A 13,791-nucleotide genomic window follows, 5' to 3' on the forward strand; every position below is an offset into this window, starting at 1 on the left:
AAACAAACAAGAGAAAGAGCGTGTGAGAAATAAAGGGAGAGAGAGTTTTAAAACTGTTATCCTGAGAAGTTTTAGCTCCTACCACCAAACAATTAATGACACCTATTACGTAAAATGTACTAAAGACATAAAGTAGAAGTGAAAACTCCTTGCTCAGGAGTGCTTAAAATCTACTTAAGGAAAAACAGTAATCCTAAAATAATTTAATGATATACTCTAAGAGTTCACAAAGGAATGACCACAAAGGGACTGACTGGACCAACACAGAAAGGTTTTACAAAAAAGGTGGAAAGAGAGCTGAGCCCTGGAAGGCATAAAATCAAATACACAGAATAATAAAACCGTATGATGGGGGTGGGCAAAATGGATGAAGGGGATACAAAGTTATAGTTACAAAATAAATAAGTCATGGGATAGAATGTACAGCATGGTGACTATAGTTAATAATACTGTATTGTATATTTGAAAGTTGCTAAGAGAACAAATCTTAAAAGTTTTCATTACAAGGAAAAAAATTTGTAACTGTGTAAGGATGATAACTAATAACTAGACCTATTGTGGTAATCATTTCTCAAAATATAGAAATATCAAATCATTATACTGTACTCCTGAAACTAATATGTCAATTATACCTCAACTGAAAAAAAAAGCTAATATGTGTAATACTATAAAGAGTTCTAAAAATTAGTTTTTGAAATCCAGCATCACAATAGAAAAATGGATAATTGTTTTAACTATAAATGAATCTGACAGCCAGATCATAGCTTATCACTGCATGCTACTGGACTTCTTATATCTGAACCCTCAACTGAATTCTCCACTCAGTCAGGCAGGTAAGAAACTGAAGAGTTCATACCTACGGGTTAGAACCTATCCCAAGGCAGAGGAAAAAGAAGGGCTGGGCCACATGAGCAAAAACAAACAAACAAAACCATATGAAACAAGGTGCCCAGAGTGAATGAATGACTACTTAAAGGGAATTCTCCCCATCAGGATTTATACAGAATAATATGAAGATAAAAACTGGACAAATCAGAACCTTTCTACAAGAGTTGGTGCTTCACTGTGTAAGCAGAACGGGATGCTGAGGAAGACTTATTCACAAGGGGCTGGAGGTGGGGGAGAGCACAGGCAAAGTGGCTTACTGCCTAGGAAAGATTCCGGCCTGGGGATTAGAAGCAGAGACCTGTTACAACAGAACAACTATAGTATCTCCTGAGACAGTGAAGCCTGAAAAGTAGATGATTAAATGGTTTATGCCCACCTGCTCCTCCAGTTACTATGGAACAAATGAAATTGGATTAAGTATGTGTGCATATCCCCAAAAAGGTCCTACTGGGCCACTTTCTATTAAGTGCCAACTGACCCAAAAGCCAAATATGCAAAGTAAACCTCTGGTCTTTCACAAAAAAATTCAGTAAAGAGTTGCAAAATGATAGCAATTAAGACTCAAAAGAGTCAGGTGGCTGGCTAGAAGCCAGATGTCCTTTGGCTGGTATAAAACAAACACAAATCTCTCCCTCTCTCTCCCTTGCGTGCACGCACACACACACACAGAGCCAGGGGACCTAGAAGCAGTAGCTGGGTCTCTACTAGCAGTCTTTCTCTGGCATGCTACTTCAGCTTGCTAGGCCTGTCTAGTCCCTAGGGCCCAGCTCAATCCACCCCAACCCCCATCCCGTGGAAGCTGGGAATCCCATGGGTGCTGCAGATTCTACGACATACCAGAGCAAACTACAGAGCCTGTTACTTAACTTCCTAAAAACACCATAGCGCCACGGAGCCAGGTGGTACCTGGCTCAAAGTGATGACCCAGACCAGGTCCACCTAGACTCCAGGGTCTCAAGACAGAAAACTGCTTTCCTTGATGTAACTCATGGAAGGAAACTCCTCATAATCTTAGTGACCTTACCTTTCAAACCAAGTTTAAAAATTAAAAGAAATGTTTTCTTTTCTGTGGCTCCTTGCCCATTACAGGTTATCCTGGCAACGGTTGTCTTCCAATTTACTGCATTAGCAGATTAGCAGAATAAAGTGGGATGGTCGACATGAAACAGAAGTTCCCCTATAAAGAAAAAAAGAGCAAAAATGACAACGTGTTCTCTTTTGTTCGGATGAGAGCTGCCATTAAAGATACTGGTTCAAGGTCTTCGTTCACACACAACTATACCTCAGAGGATTGAAAAGTACTAGCTAATTGAAATTTTTTCTATGTAACAAGAGGAAAAAAGGTACTGTCATTCCTCTACCTAAGCTTTTATCCTACACTAAACAATAACCCAGAAATAGATATACAGTAAGAGCACTATCAGTGAGCAAATAAGAAAAAATACATATGCTTATCTTTGTCTTATGAAAACATCAATGATATTCTTACTCAACACAGGGTTAACTACAAAGGCACCATATTTTACAACACTAAAACAAGTTTTAAAAGTATCTTCCTCTAAATGTCCCCAAGTAGCCCCGTGTAATACCTTTAAACAACTGTAACTTACTAGGAACTATGAGCAGAACATTACGTTCACTTAAGTACCAGCTGTAGCCGAATCCTGTCTCTAATGTGAATTAACCAGATGCTTCACATGAAAGGACTATAAATTTAAACTGTCTTCCAAGGCACTTCATCTATAACTAAATACTGCAAGAAAAGACACAAACTATGGACAATATACCAATCAGAAATCCTATAAAGATGCAGTCTACAAGGCATCTCAAAATAAATGCCATTTATTTAATGCCTTTGTTCCACAAAATTCACACTATGTTCTGATCAACTCAACATTTTCCCTCAAATAAGATAATAAATAGAAACAATGCTAACCACTTGCTAAAAGAAACAAAATGAATCAAGAAAAACTGTAACAAACCTAGTTTAAAATGAAGAAAATATTTGATTCTAAAAAACATTTTACCAGTGAAATGTTTTCTAAACAAAAACCTGTTTAATTGATCACCTAAATTTTTGCTTTAAATCATAAGAACAGATCATGTGCCACCACAGTCCTTAGACATGACCAACCTAGCATGTTAGTGTAAAGAGTACATTTCTAAATGTCAAAGGTAATTCTAGTCCCATCACAACCACTCTGTGTTAGGGGTTCCAGATCCCTTTAAAAATCCAATGAAGTTATATACTCCACAAAATGCACACACCTGCGCACACGCACACCCATGTGACATTTAATCTGAGTAGCTGTAGGACCCTCAACTGATCTACAATCTTTTCTCCCACCAGCCAAGATCACCCACTTCTGGACTTCCCTAGTGGTGCAGTGGTTAAGAATCCACCTACTAAAGCAGGCAACATGGGTTAGAGCCCTGGTCCGGTAAGATCCCACATGCTGCAGAGCAAGGAAGCCCGTGCACAACTACTGAGCCTGAGAGCCACAACTACTGAGCCCGTGGGCCGCAACTACTGAAGCCCGCATGCCTAGAACCCGCCCTCCGCAACAAGAGAAGCCACCGCAATGAGAAGCCCACGCACTGCAGCAAAGAGCAGTCCCCACTTGCCGCAACTAGAGAAAGCCCGCGTGCAGCAACAAGGACCCAATGCAGCCAAAAAAAAAAAAAAAAAAAAAAAAAAGATTACCCACTTCACCCACTTCCAAGCCAGTCAGTCAATCACAGGCTCCCAGCGGAGTTGTACCAACCTGCCTGCCTCACTGGGCTGCACACTCCCATCCAGGGAAGCCAAAAGATAAGACAGCTGTCAACCCACTCAGAGCATCACAAATCCAGGTGCTTATTAAGTTGTAACAAGTATGCTGAGACATAACCCACTTTTCTGGAAAAAGGTCTTTAATTGTTCAGTCTTTCCCCTTAGACTAATTACGGGAAAGAGTGGGTCTATACTATTGATGATAAGAAATCTGGCTTTTTCTAAAGTGCGAAAATGTGGGAAACAAGATCAAAAAATAGAAAACAGAATGAAATGGTATACAAATGCAGTACTGGGACTCCTGGGTAAAGAATGTATATTGAACACACATTGCAATGCCTCTAAAAGTACAGTAAAAGAATTGTTTTGGTTGTTTTGTCTTGCTTTTTAAAGGCATAATCCCAAGAACCAACAAAATTAGGGAGCAAAAGGAATATTGGTTGAAAAAGCTATTTAATGAACACTTAGATTCCCAAATCTCCTTGCCTTCTTCTGTCCTTCCCAACCCCATCAGATGACAGGAGGAAGCCAAAAAGGATGGTGACTCCGGTACAGCGGAGGGTGGGCCTGCCAGTGAAAAAAGAGGGACTGTGTGAACTGCAGAAAGAATGCAGAGACAGGCCCACTCAACTGCCCACCCCACCCCCAGCCAGATTCTCCTATTGGGCTCTGACATTCCCAGCCAGGATGAAAACTGAAAGTGTCTTCTAATCACTGACCTCAAGAAACAAACACCTGAAAATCCTGACACTGGGGACTTCCCAACCAAAGGAGCTCAACTCATCACACTGCTGAAAGGTTCACAGCCACTGAGCCCCCACCCGTGAATGGGGGATCCAATCAACCACCCTCACTCCAATCTTTTCTTTAAAAGTCTTCATTGTAAACCTGCAGAACAGCTGCAAGAGCAGTACAAGAAGCTCCCACAGTCTTCACCTAGATTCACAACTAATCACTGTGTCACTTTTGCTCTTCCACCCATCTTCTGCAGCCATCACGTCCTTCACCTTTAAATAGCTCGCTGTGTATTTCCTAAGAACAAGGGTATTCTCTTCCACAACCACAGTCAAAGTCAGGAATGCAACACATTAACTGTCCCATATAGAATCTATAGTTCACATTCCAATTCCGCCAACTGCTCTACAACGTCCCTTACGGCAATCCCCCTTCACCTGAATCCAGATCATGGATCACACCTAATGTCATGTCTCCATCTGAAACAGTTCTTCAGCAATTCTCTTTCATTGGCATCTTTGAAGAACATAGGGTATAAATATCTGGCAGTACTACCACACAAGTGGTAAGTGAGGTTTGTTTTTCCTAGAGTATCACATAAGTAGTAAGATAATGTCTGTGTGTCCCATTATTGGGATTTTGATCACTTGGTTAAGATGGTATTTGCCTCATTTCTCCACTGTAAAATAACCAGTTTCCCCTTAGTAATTAACTAGTAAATAATCTGTAGGAAGATATTTTGAGATTATGTTCTTAAAACATTCACCCAATAGTTTTAGCATCCACTAGCAATTCTTGTCTTAATCAACTGTTACTGACAGTTATAAAATGATGTTTATTTTGTAAATCTACTGCTCCTTCTACACTTATCAGTTGACATTATAATTCCAGTAAGGTATGTTCCCTTTTTCCCATTCATTCTTTAATTCATTATCAGTATGGACTCACGGATTCTTATTTTATTTATTAATATCACCATTCATTCTGATGCTCAAGTTATCCCAGATTTGGCCAGTGGGAACCCCTTCAAGTAGAGGACTGTGTGCTTTCCATGTTTTTTGAGTACTTCCTTATTTCCTTGCATAACAACATGTTCTCGATTAATCTTGTACATTCTCTGCCCCAGCTCTAAAATTACCCATTTCTCCAAGGAGCCCTGGCTCCTTTTAGTGGAGGGTGTGATTTAGAAATGAAGATCTGAGAACTAAGTATGTTCACAGATAGTGAACAAAGCTGAGAAAGAATGGCAATTTCATATGATTCAACTCTATGTGTTGTGTGTGTATATACCCCGACTTGAAATGTGAACGAAAACCACGGGTTCCAATAACATCTCAGGAAAGCCTCTACCATGAAACGTAGAGTGCAAAACAAAACAGAACAATGCAGGATGGAGGAAAGACTATACAAGAAAAAGAGTACATTAAAAAAATTATCCTCAGAAAGGTAAGTTAATGTATCCATCAAATTTTTTTTAAAAAGGGATATTATTTAAAAGGGCACTGAGAATAATTAGCAGACTAATACATTAGGAAAATGACTTCCAACCCAGAAGTCTATACCCAGCCAAACTATCATTCAAGAGTACACAGAAAGTCTCAAAAGACTTACCTCCCACACCCCTTCCTCACAGAAAACTACTAGAGACTGTGCTCCACTAAAACAACAGAGAAACAGGAACAGGAAATTCAATGAAGGAGAGAGGCAAAATGAACTCCCAGGGTCTCAGCAGACAACTGTGTTCCCTGCAGGGAGGACAAGCCGTCCAGTCTGGAGCAGGTAAAAATTTCTTCAAAAAGATAAAGCTGATGGAATACCTGCACATGCAACTGGCGAAAAGTGTGAGGCTAAGTTAGTGATTGATACATTAAAAAAAAGTTGACACAACATTTCCAAGGAATACCAGAAGTTGTTTAGGAAAAGTATTTGTAATTTACTACTTGACACTATAAATAGCATCCCAAGTAATAATGGATAAATACTGATTTCACCAAAATTGCAATAAAACTGTATTGGAAAGATGGGGAAGACAGAATGTGGGGAAGAGGGTGCAGTGAGGGAAAAAGAGTAAGCCAATCCTTATCTTCCATATCTTTTCAGAAAGGGAAATCAATAGATGTGCTTAAAACTAAAAAAATCAGCAAGCATGCATGTAATTATGAACAACTCTTCCAGTATGCTCTTCAGACATGTGGAGGTAAATATGTGTTTCTTAACTGGCTAAAAGAGTTCTAAGTAATATAGTCGCCTTCAGGGAAGGGGGAAAGAGGGAGGGGTGGCTAAAAAGTGCTGTTATCTTACCCAACCTCCTAAAGCTAGCTCACTCTTTTTTTTTTTTTTTTTTTGCGGTATGCGGGCCTCTCACTGTTGTGGCCTCTCCCGTTGCGGAGCACAGGCTCCGGATGCGCAGGCCCAGCGGCCATGGCTCACGGGCCCAGCCGCTCCGCGGCATATGGGATCCTCCCAGACCGGGGCACGAACCTGTATCCCCTGCATCGGCAGGCGGACTCTCAACCACTGCGCCACCAGGGAGGCCCAGCTAGCTCACTCTTAACTGGAGATACGCAAAACTGACAAATTTTTTTTTCAAATAAAATTTTAAGAAGAATGCTAGCCTGGGAGGGAGTATTAAATGTTGAGACCAGAGAACTATAACGTCAGCTACTCATTAGTTGTGTGACCTAAGGCAAGTCATTTGACCTGAGTATCCATTTCTTCATCTACAAAATAAAGGAGCTGGACTAAGTTAACTCTAAACTTTCTTCCTCTTTCAATAAATTTATTAATCTAATATAAAAATAAAGTAATCAAAGCTTTAAATATGGTGCCAGTGGCCATGGACAATGGCAAATTAAATTACAGAAAGAATGAAGCAGGACTTGGTGAAATAATAAATGGAGAGAGAAGTAAAATGGAAAAAAAAAATTCTGCTTTAAGCCTGTGGGTCCCAAGAGGGTGCTGATGGTTAAGGAGAAATGAGAAAAGCACTGTTTTAGAAATGAAGACAAAAGAGTTCCTGATCCTGGCCTGAAACGAACTGAACTGACAGTATCCAGACAAGCTATGACATGAGCCCACTGGAAAAAAACCTAACTAAGCTGGAAACAAATGTTTGTGTTAAAAGTTAAAACATACAGATGATGGTGGAATCCATAAGGATGATGAAAAGTTCTTCCCAAAGAATACAGAAACTGAAAAAGGAGGAATTCTCCCCTCGTATTTAATTACTAGGAAACCATAAGTTTTACATCATGATTAAAGGACAAAAATGAGAAAGGGGCACGGCTAGAGAGCAGACTATTGAAAGGCAGTGGGAGCAACAGCACAATGTCATACAAGCTGAAGCAGGAAAAATACAGATTTGCTAATAAAGAATACAATACATAGCTTACTAGTTGACGTCATAGTGCATTCGGGCTGCTATAACAGAATACCATATATTGGATGACTTAACAAACAACAGAAATTGACTTCTCACACTGCTACTTCTCACACTGCTATAAACTGGGAAGTCCAAGATCACAGCATCTGTAGTGTCTGGTGAGGACCCCCTTCCTGGTTCATAGACCACAGCCTTTTCTGTGTCCTCACACAGCAGAAAGGGATGAGGGAACTCTCTGGGACCACCAATCCCAATCATTAGGGCTCCACTCTCCCACCTCACCACCCCCCAAAGGCCTCACTTACCAACACCATCATGCTGAGGATTAGGTTTCAACACATGAATGTTAGAGGGGAGACACAAATATTCAGTCTATAGCAGTTGATATCATTAGATTATCCTTTCAGAGGAAATGGATCCAGAGGGGCCCCCTCAAAAAAGGAAAACAAGATTTTTTTTAAAGATAATATACTTTTTTTTAAAATTTATTTTTGCCAATCATTCCTTAAAGGAGCCACATTTTCCTCAATAGCCATATAACATAACTCTATCAAAAAGGGTCTCCTCTTTCCAATACTACTGACTCTGATTAAGGCCAATGAAGAGAATGTAAGAACATAATTATAAAAATATCAGTCAAGAATCAGGGCTGGTGTAGCCTAAAACAGCAAAGGAACAGATTCTCAGCTAAAGAGTATCTAAATATGTACTTGCTTAGTCACAGAACTCAAGAATAGCAAGAATGAACATCTACCCTTACAAACCCTTTGTGCCAGCATTATACACATGCTTCTCAAACCTCTTAGGTAATTATTCCTATTTCATCATTGAGAATAATAAGAAAGGACACTCCAAATAACCCTTACATGAACCCTCAATTTATTTATTTATTTTTTAAAAACTCACTTTGGGGAAAAAGGAATAATAACCTGCTCCCTATGCTCTCATATGACTTTTTACCATAAATTCCATGACACTCTTCACAAATGCAAATTCACAAGAGGAAGCCGTAGCTATTACATAACATGCAAGAAAATATTTTCTCCTTGTGTCACCTATCATACACAAACAACTAAAGACAACCTCTCAGTTACACACAGGTGATACAGCCTAGAGCCTGGACCCACAAAAGCAAGCAAGTCTATCCTCATTAACATCAGGGAGCCCTAAGGCAGGCCAGCTCAATCAGAGTATCATTTTAATGTGGATCTCAATGATCCTATCTCTGCAAGTGTGCTCACAAATGCTCTCCAAAACACCCAAGTCTAAAGAGATGCAAGATAATGAGATGGGGAGACACTCCATCTCTATGAGGTCCTGCTCACCGTTTTATCCTCAATGCCTAGCACACTGTAAATTAAAAAAAAAAAAAATCCCCCATATTTTGACCACAAAAATCATCAAAAATGAGCACACAACCACTCGTAATTGGGAGAAACGAACTAAGTAAGTAACATCATTTGGATGACTTCAGAGGCATCTTTCAATATATACGTATGTATTTTATATATATGTACATAGATACACACAGATATATATGTAACTATCAGGTAATTTCAGAACCAATCAATTTAATACAAGCGGTGGCAAGAATACAGGCTTCTAAAGCATTAATCAAAAATTACCGACAAGAATGCAAAAAGACTGCTTTTTAAAGTACAGAACACCCAAGGTAAATCCATACTACCACCTTTTAAAAGCAAAATCAGGTACGTAAAGGACTAACTAAAAACTTTGGCACTTGACTGGATTATGTCATCATCCGGCTATGCACCCTAACGGACACTCAAATCACTGCCATCGTACATGAAAGCCAAGCCAATCTAAGTCGCTAGTAAAATCGAGCCAAATCATAAATTAGTAAGTTAGCATCCAAAGTAAAGCCCAGAAATCCAACGCTTCCTGTTACAACAACAGTGTGCAGAGATGTAGAGCAATGGTGCGAAAGACTGCACGACTCCAATCGCCAACGCTATGCTTAGCTGGCTCAGCCACGGTTACACATCAAGCTTAATGTGACGTAAAAACGTAAACTTCCATAATCCTGAGTACAAAAGCAAGAAAGACATCAAACTTTTTGTAGGGCATCTTAGTAACCAAGTGATTAATATGTGAAAGAGAAGTACAGAGACCGGAAAACATGCTAAGCAGCATGAAGATGAATGAATGTATCACTGAAAATTCAACCCAAGGACGGGATTTTCAACTGGCAAACCAAGATACCTGACAGATGGAAAAGGAAAAGCCGTTCATGTAGGCTCTTGGTCACTGTCCTAAAGCACAGATGAAATATGAACCAAGAAAGGGCCCAAGTCACAACCGGTCATAGCAGTGCCAGAAGCTCTGGTTTTTTCCTCCTTCGTTGAAACACAAACCTGATTTCTCGTTGGCAATTCTAATCATACTCATGACGCTTGGTGCCCACCACTAAAACTTCTGAAGTTCTCAAAAGAATTCTTTCACGGGGAACGCTCTAGACCTACACTGTACAATACAGTAAGCCACCTGCCACACACGGCACCTGCAATGCGGCTAGTAAGACTAAGGAACTGAATTTCCAATTTTCTTTCGATTTAAATAGCCACGCTGACAAAGAATACCATTTTACTGGGCAGCACTGCTCCAACTCACATTAAAAACTAAGCACAGGATAAACGTTTATGGTCTCCAATTTTGGGTAAGTTCACAACTCTAGGCTTCAACTTTCTCAACCAAAAAATATAAAGAGAGTTCCATTAGATTGTCTCCATGACTAAAAATAAATTAGTGCAGCATATAAATTAAAAGTCTCGGGACTTCCCTGGCAGTCCAGTGGCTAAGCCTCTGTGCTCCCAATGCAGGGGGGCCCAGGTCCGATCCCTGGTCAGGGAACTAGATCCCTGACCACATGCCACAACTAAAAAAATCCTACATGAGGCAACAAAGATCCCCCGTGCTGCAACTAGGACCTGAAGGGAAAAAAAAGTCTTCATTAAAACTGTTGCAGTGTAATTAAAGCTACACACCCCGGGCTTCCCTGGTGGCACAATGGTTGGGAATCTGCCTGCCAATGCCGGGGACACGGGTTCGAGCCCTGGTCCAGGAGGATCCCACATGCCACGGAGTAACTAAGCCCGTGCACCACAACTACTGAGCCTGCGCTCTAGAGCCCGCGTGCCACAACCAGTGAAGCCCACACACCTAGAGCCCGTGCTCCGCAACGAGAGGCTACGGTAATGAGAAGCCCACGCACCGCAACAAAGAGTAGCTCCCACTCGCCGCAACTAGAGAAAGCCTGCGCATAGCAACAAAGACCCAACGCAGCCAAAAAATAAATACATAAAATAGAAATCTTTCCAAAAACATAAAAATAAATAAAATAAAAAAATAAAGCCACACACCCACCTCAAAGTTATGGCAGGTTACCTCACCCTGATGATACAAGGATATCATATTGCTCCTCACTTCACCAAATTTAATGGGGAAGACCGAGAGAACATGGATTCAGTTCAGTCAACCTTTGGGCAAGTAAACTCATCTCTCTGAGCTTGTTTTCATATCTGTAAAATGAGACGATTAGACTAAACGATCATTTAAGATGCTTCAAACCCTCAACTACTTCTTCCCTGTGGCTCTTAGAAGAAATATAAAATATAAGTGAAACCAGGATACTCTAAGAAATGAAGAAAAAGGAATCAATGAATAACCACAGACTCAAACTCTTAAACGAAATTAATTTCTTAAAGATCTTAAAGTAGAGAGTCCCAATGACAGAATTTAAAGTTATACTGGGTCGGCCAAAAAGTTCGTTCGGTTTTAAGTAACTATAAAAGACTCATTTTTCATTTTCACGAAGAACTTTACTGAACAACATATTCACTAACCAAACTTTCTGGCCAACCCACTACAATATCAATGTACTCTGCTGGGAGACTGATTTGGTCTATTAGGGTGTACCCAGTTTTTTGTTTTTGCTTTAAGTCCATATGTGAACACGCTGCTTTCTCCAAAGCAGGAAGATCAGTAAAACCGTCTTAACGTAGGTGGCAGGGGACCACAGAGCACACAGAGGTTTGTGCTGTCCCTTCCCTCACAGAGGGCGGACAAGGGAAGTCTTCCTCCTCCATCAGGCAGCTGTAGTATAATCACTATTGCTACATCCAGCTTTCTCAGACAACATCAGATGCTTGCTTACTTTATCAATGATCCAAACCAAGTAAAACGATGCTCTCATGATAGGAACTATGGTTATTTTTAGATGCAATAAGGCAAACTGCAGTGTGAATTCATCCACGAAGCTGGTAAGATGTTATACCCATCTTTCCTGTAGTACACAACTCAGAACATATATAAAACAGGACAGGATCCTTTAAAAAGAACCCTAACAGGTATCTGGAGACGGGAATATAGACCAATAATTCATGTGAAGTGTGTTAAAAGGCAGAAAGTCAAGAGAGAATGACAGGCTTAACCACTCTTTGAAGGCATATTTTCACATACCTTCTGTGCCTATACCAGACCCACTGATATTTTTTTCAATCTTTTAAAATGGGGGGAAAGAATCACTCTCAAAGTCCCTGGTTTATAGCATGGTAGAAAAAACAAAACCAAATTCTACTTTCTGAAGAATAAAATGTTTTAGCGGGACTTCCCTGGTGGCACAGTGGTTAAGAATCTTCCTGCCACTGCAGGGATCGCAGGTTCGAGTCCTGGTCTGGGCATATCCTACATGCCGCAGAACAACTAAGCCCATGCACCACAACTACTGAGCCTGTGCCCTAGAGCCCGCGACACAACTATTGAGCCCGCGTGCCACAACTACTGAAGCCTGCGCGCCTAGAGCCTGTGCTCCGCAACAAGAGAAGCCACTGCAATGAGAAGCTCACGCACCGCAACGAAGAGTAGCCCCCACTCGCCACAACTAGAGAAAGCCTGCGCACAGCAGCGAAAACCCAACACAGCCAAAAAATTTAAAAAGTTTTAGCTGATACTGACTTTCCTTTACATTACAGTTGATTTAACCAGGCCACCACTGATGGACCATTTAGTTTTCAATTTTCACTATCACCAAAAAATGCCAGGGTTCCCAGAAGTGGAACTGCTGGATTAAATAATGTTCATTTCTAATTAGCTGCACAATAGCCACTGGAGGTCATGGCGATCCACATTCCCACCACCAAAGGAGGTATGTATGCCTGGTTCCTCGCACCCTTGCCCAACAACGTCTTTTTCTCTTAAGAGCACTGTTCATGTCTAAGAGCCATTTATACTTCACTTTTCTGCCAACTGTCTGTTTATATTGTTTGTTCATTTTTCTACTGGGCCTGTCTTCTCAATGGTTTGTAGTAGTTATTTAAAAGTAAGAAAAGGAGCCCTTTGTCTCAAAGCATTCCCTCTTCAGCTCATTCCAATCTGGTGTCTATCTGTACCACTCAACTGAAACTGCCTTTTCAAGTCACCAGTGACCTCCAGATGAGGCTAAATCTAAGTGAAACTCTTCTGTCCTCCTCTCAACCTCGCTCTCAGGAGCATTCAGTACTGTGCACCAGGAGACCCTCCTTACTGGCACCTTCTCCTCACTTGGCTTCTTTGAGATCACACCCGCCTTGTTTTCTCACTGGCCACCTCTCGGTCTCCTCCGAGGCAGAGGTTCCCACAGGGTTCAGACTGTGGACACTACCTAGGTACACTCTCCCCAACTGACTACAGTGGCCGGGGTGTCCACTTCCATGTCTTCTACTCACCCTGTTGCCGAAGCAACTGAAACAAGGCCTGGGGAGACTTAAAAAAATATATGGTTTTGTTGAATAAATGAAGCCGTTTCCACGGGTTTTTAAATATACCTCTGTAAACACAGTTGAGATTCAAATTTATAAAACCAATTCAGGCCATCTCTGCACTTCAAACACAGGTACCCAACTATGAGCAGACACTTCCCCTTGGATGTCTTGCAAGCACATTGAATGTAGTATCTCCTAAACGGGTTTTTGCTCTCTATCATACACTGACCACCAACCAAGCCTTTTCCTCACTA

The 13,791-nt window shown here is 40.9% G+C and overlaps 1 protein-coding gene across 3 annotated transcripts in view; it reads right to left on the reverse strand.

The window, feature by feature from the left end:
• The window catches only part of PPP6R3 (protein phosphatase 6 regulatory subunit 3), a 129,733-nt gene that overhangs the window by 89,534 nt on the left and 26,408 nt on the right, over positions 1-13,791 (reverse strand). For all 3 annotated transcript variants that reach the window (XM_082629154.1, XM_082629153.1, XM_082629152.1), the window contains one exon: positions 1,913-2,065. The gene's annotated coding sequence lies outside the window, so the exon portion shown is untranslated. The remainder of the gene's footprint in view (positions 1-1,912; positions 2,066-13,791) is intronic.

This window comes from Mesoplodon mirus (genome assembly GCF_964341445.2).
Source record: "Mesoplodon mirus genome assembly, chromosome: 7".
Taxonomy (NCBI): domain Eukaryota; kingdom Metazoa; phylum Chordata; class Mammalia; order Artiodactyla; family Ziphiidae; genus Mesoplodon; species Mesoplodon mirus.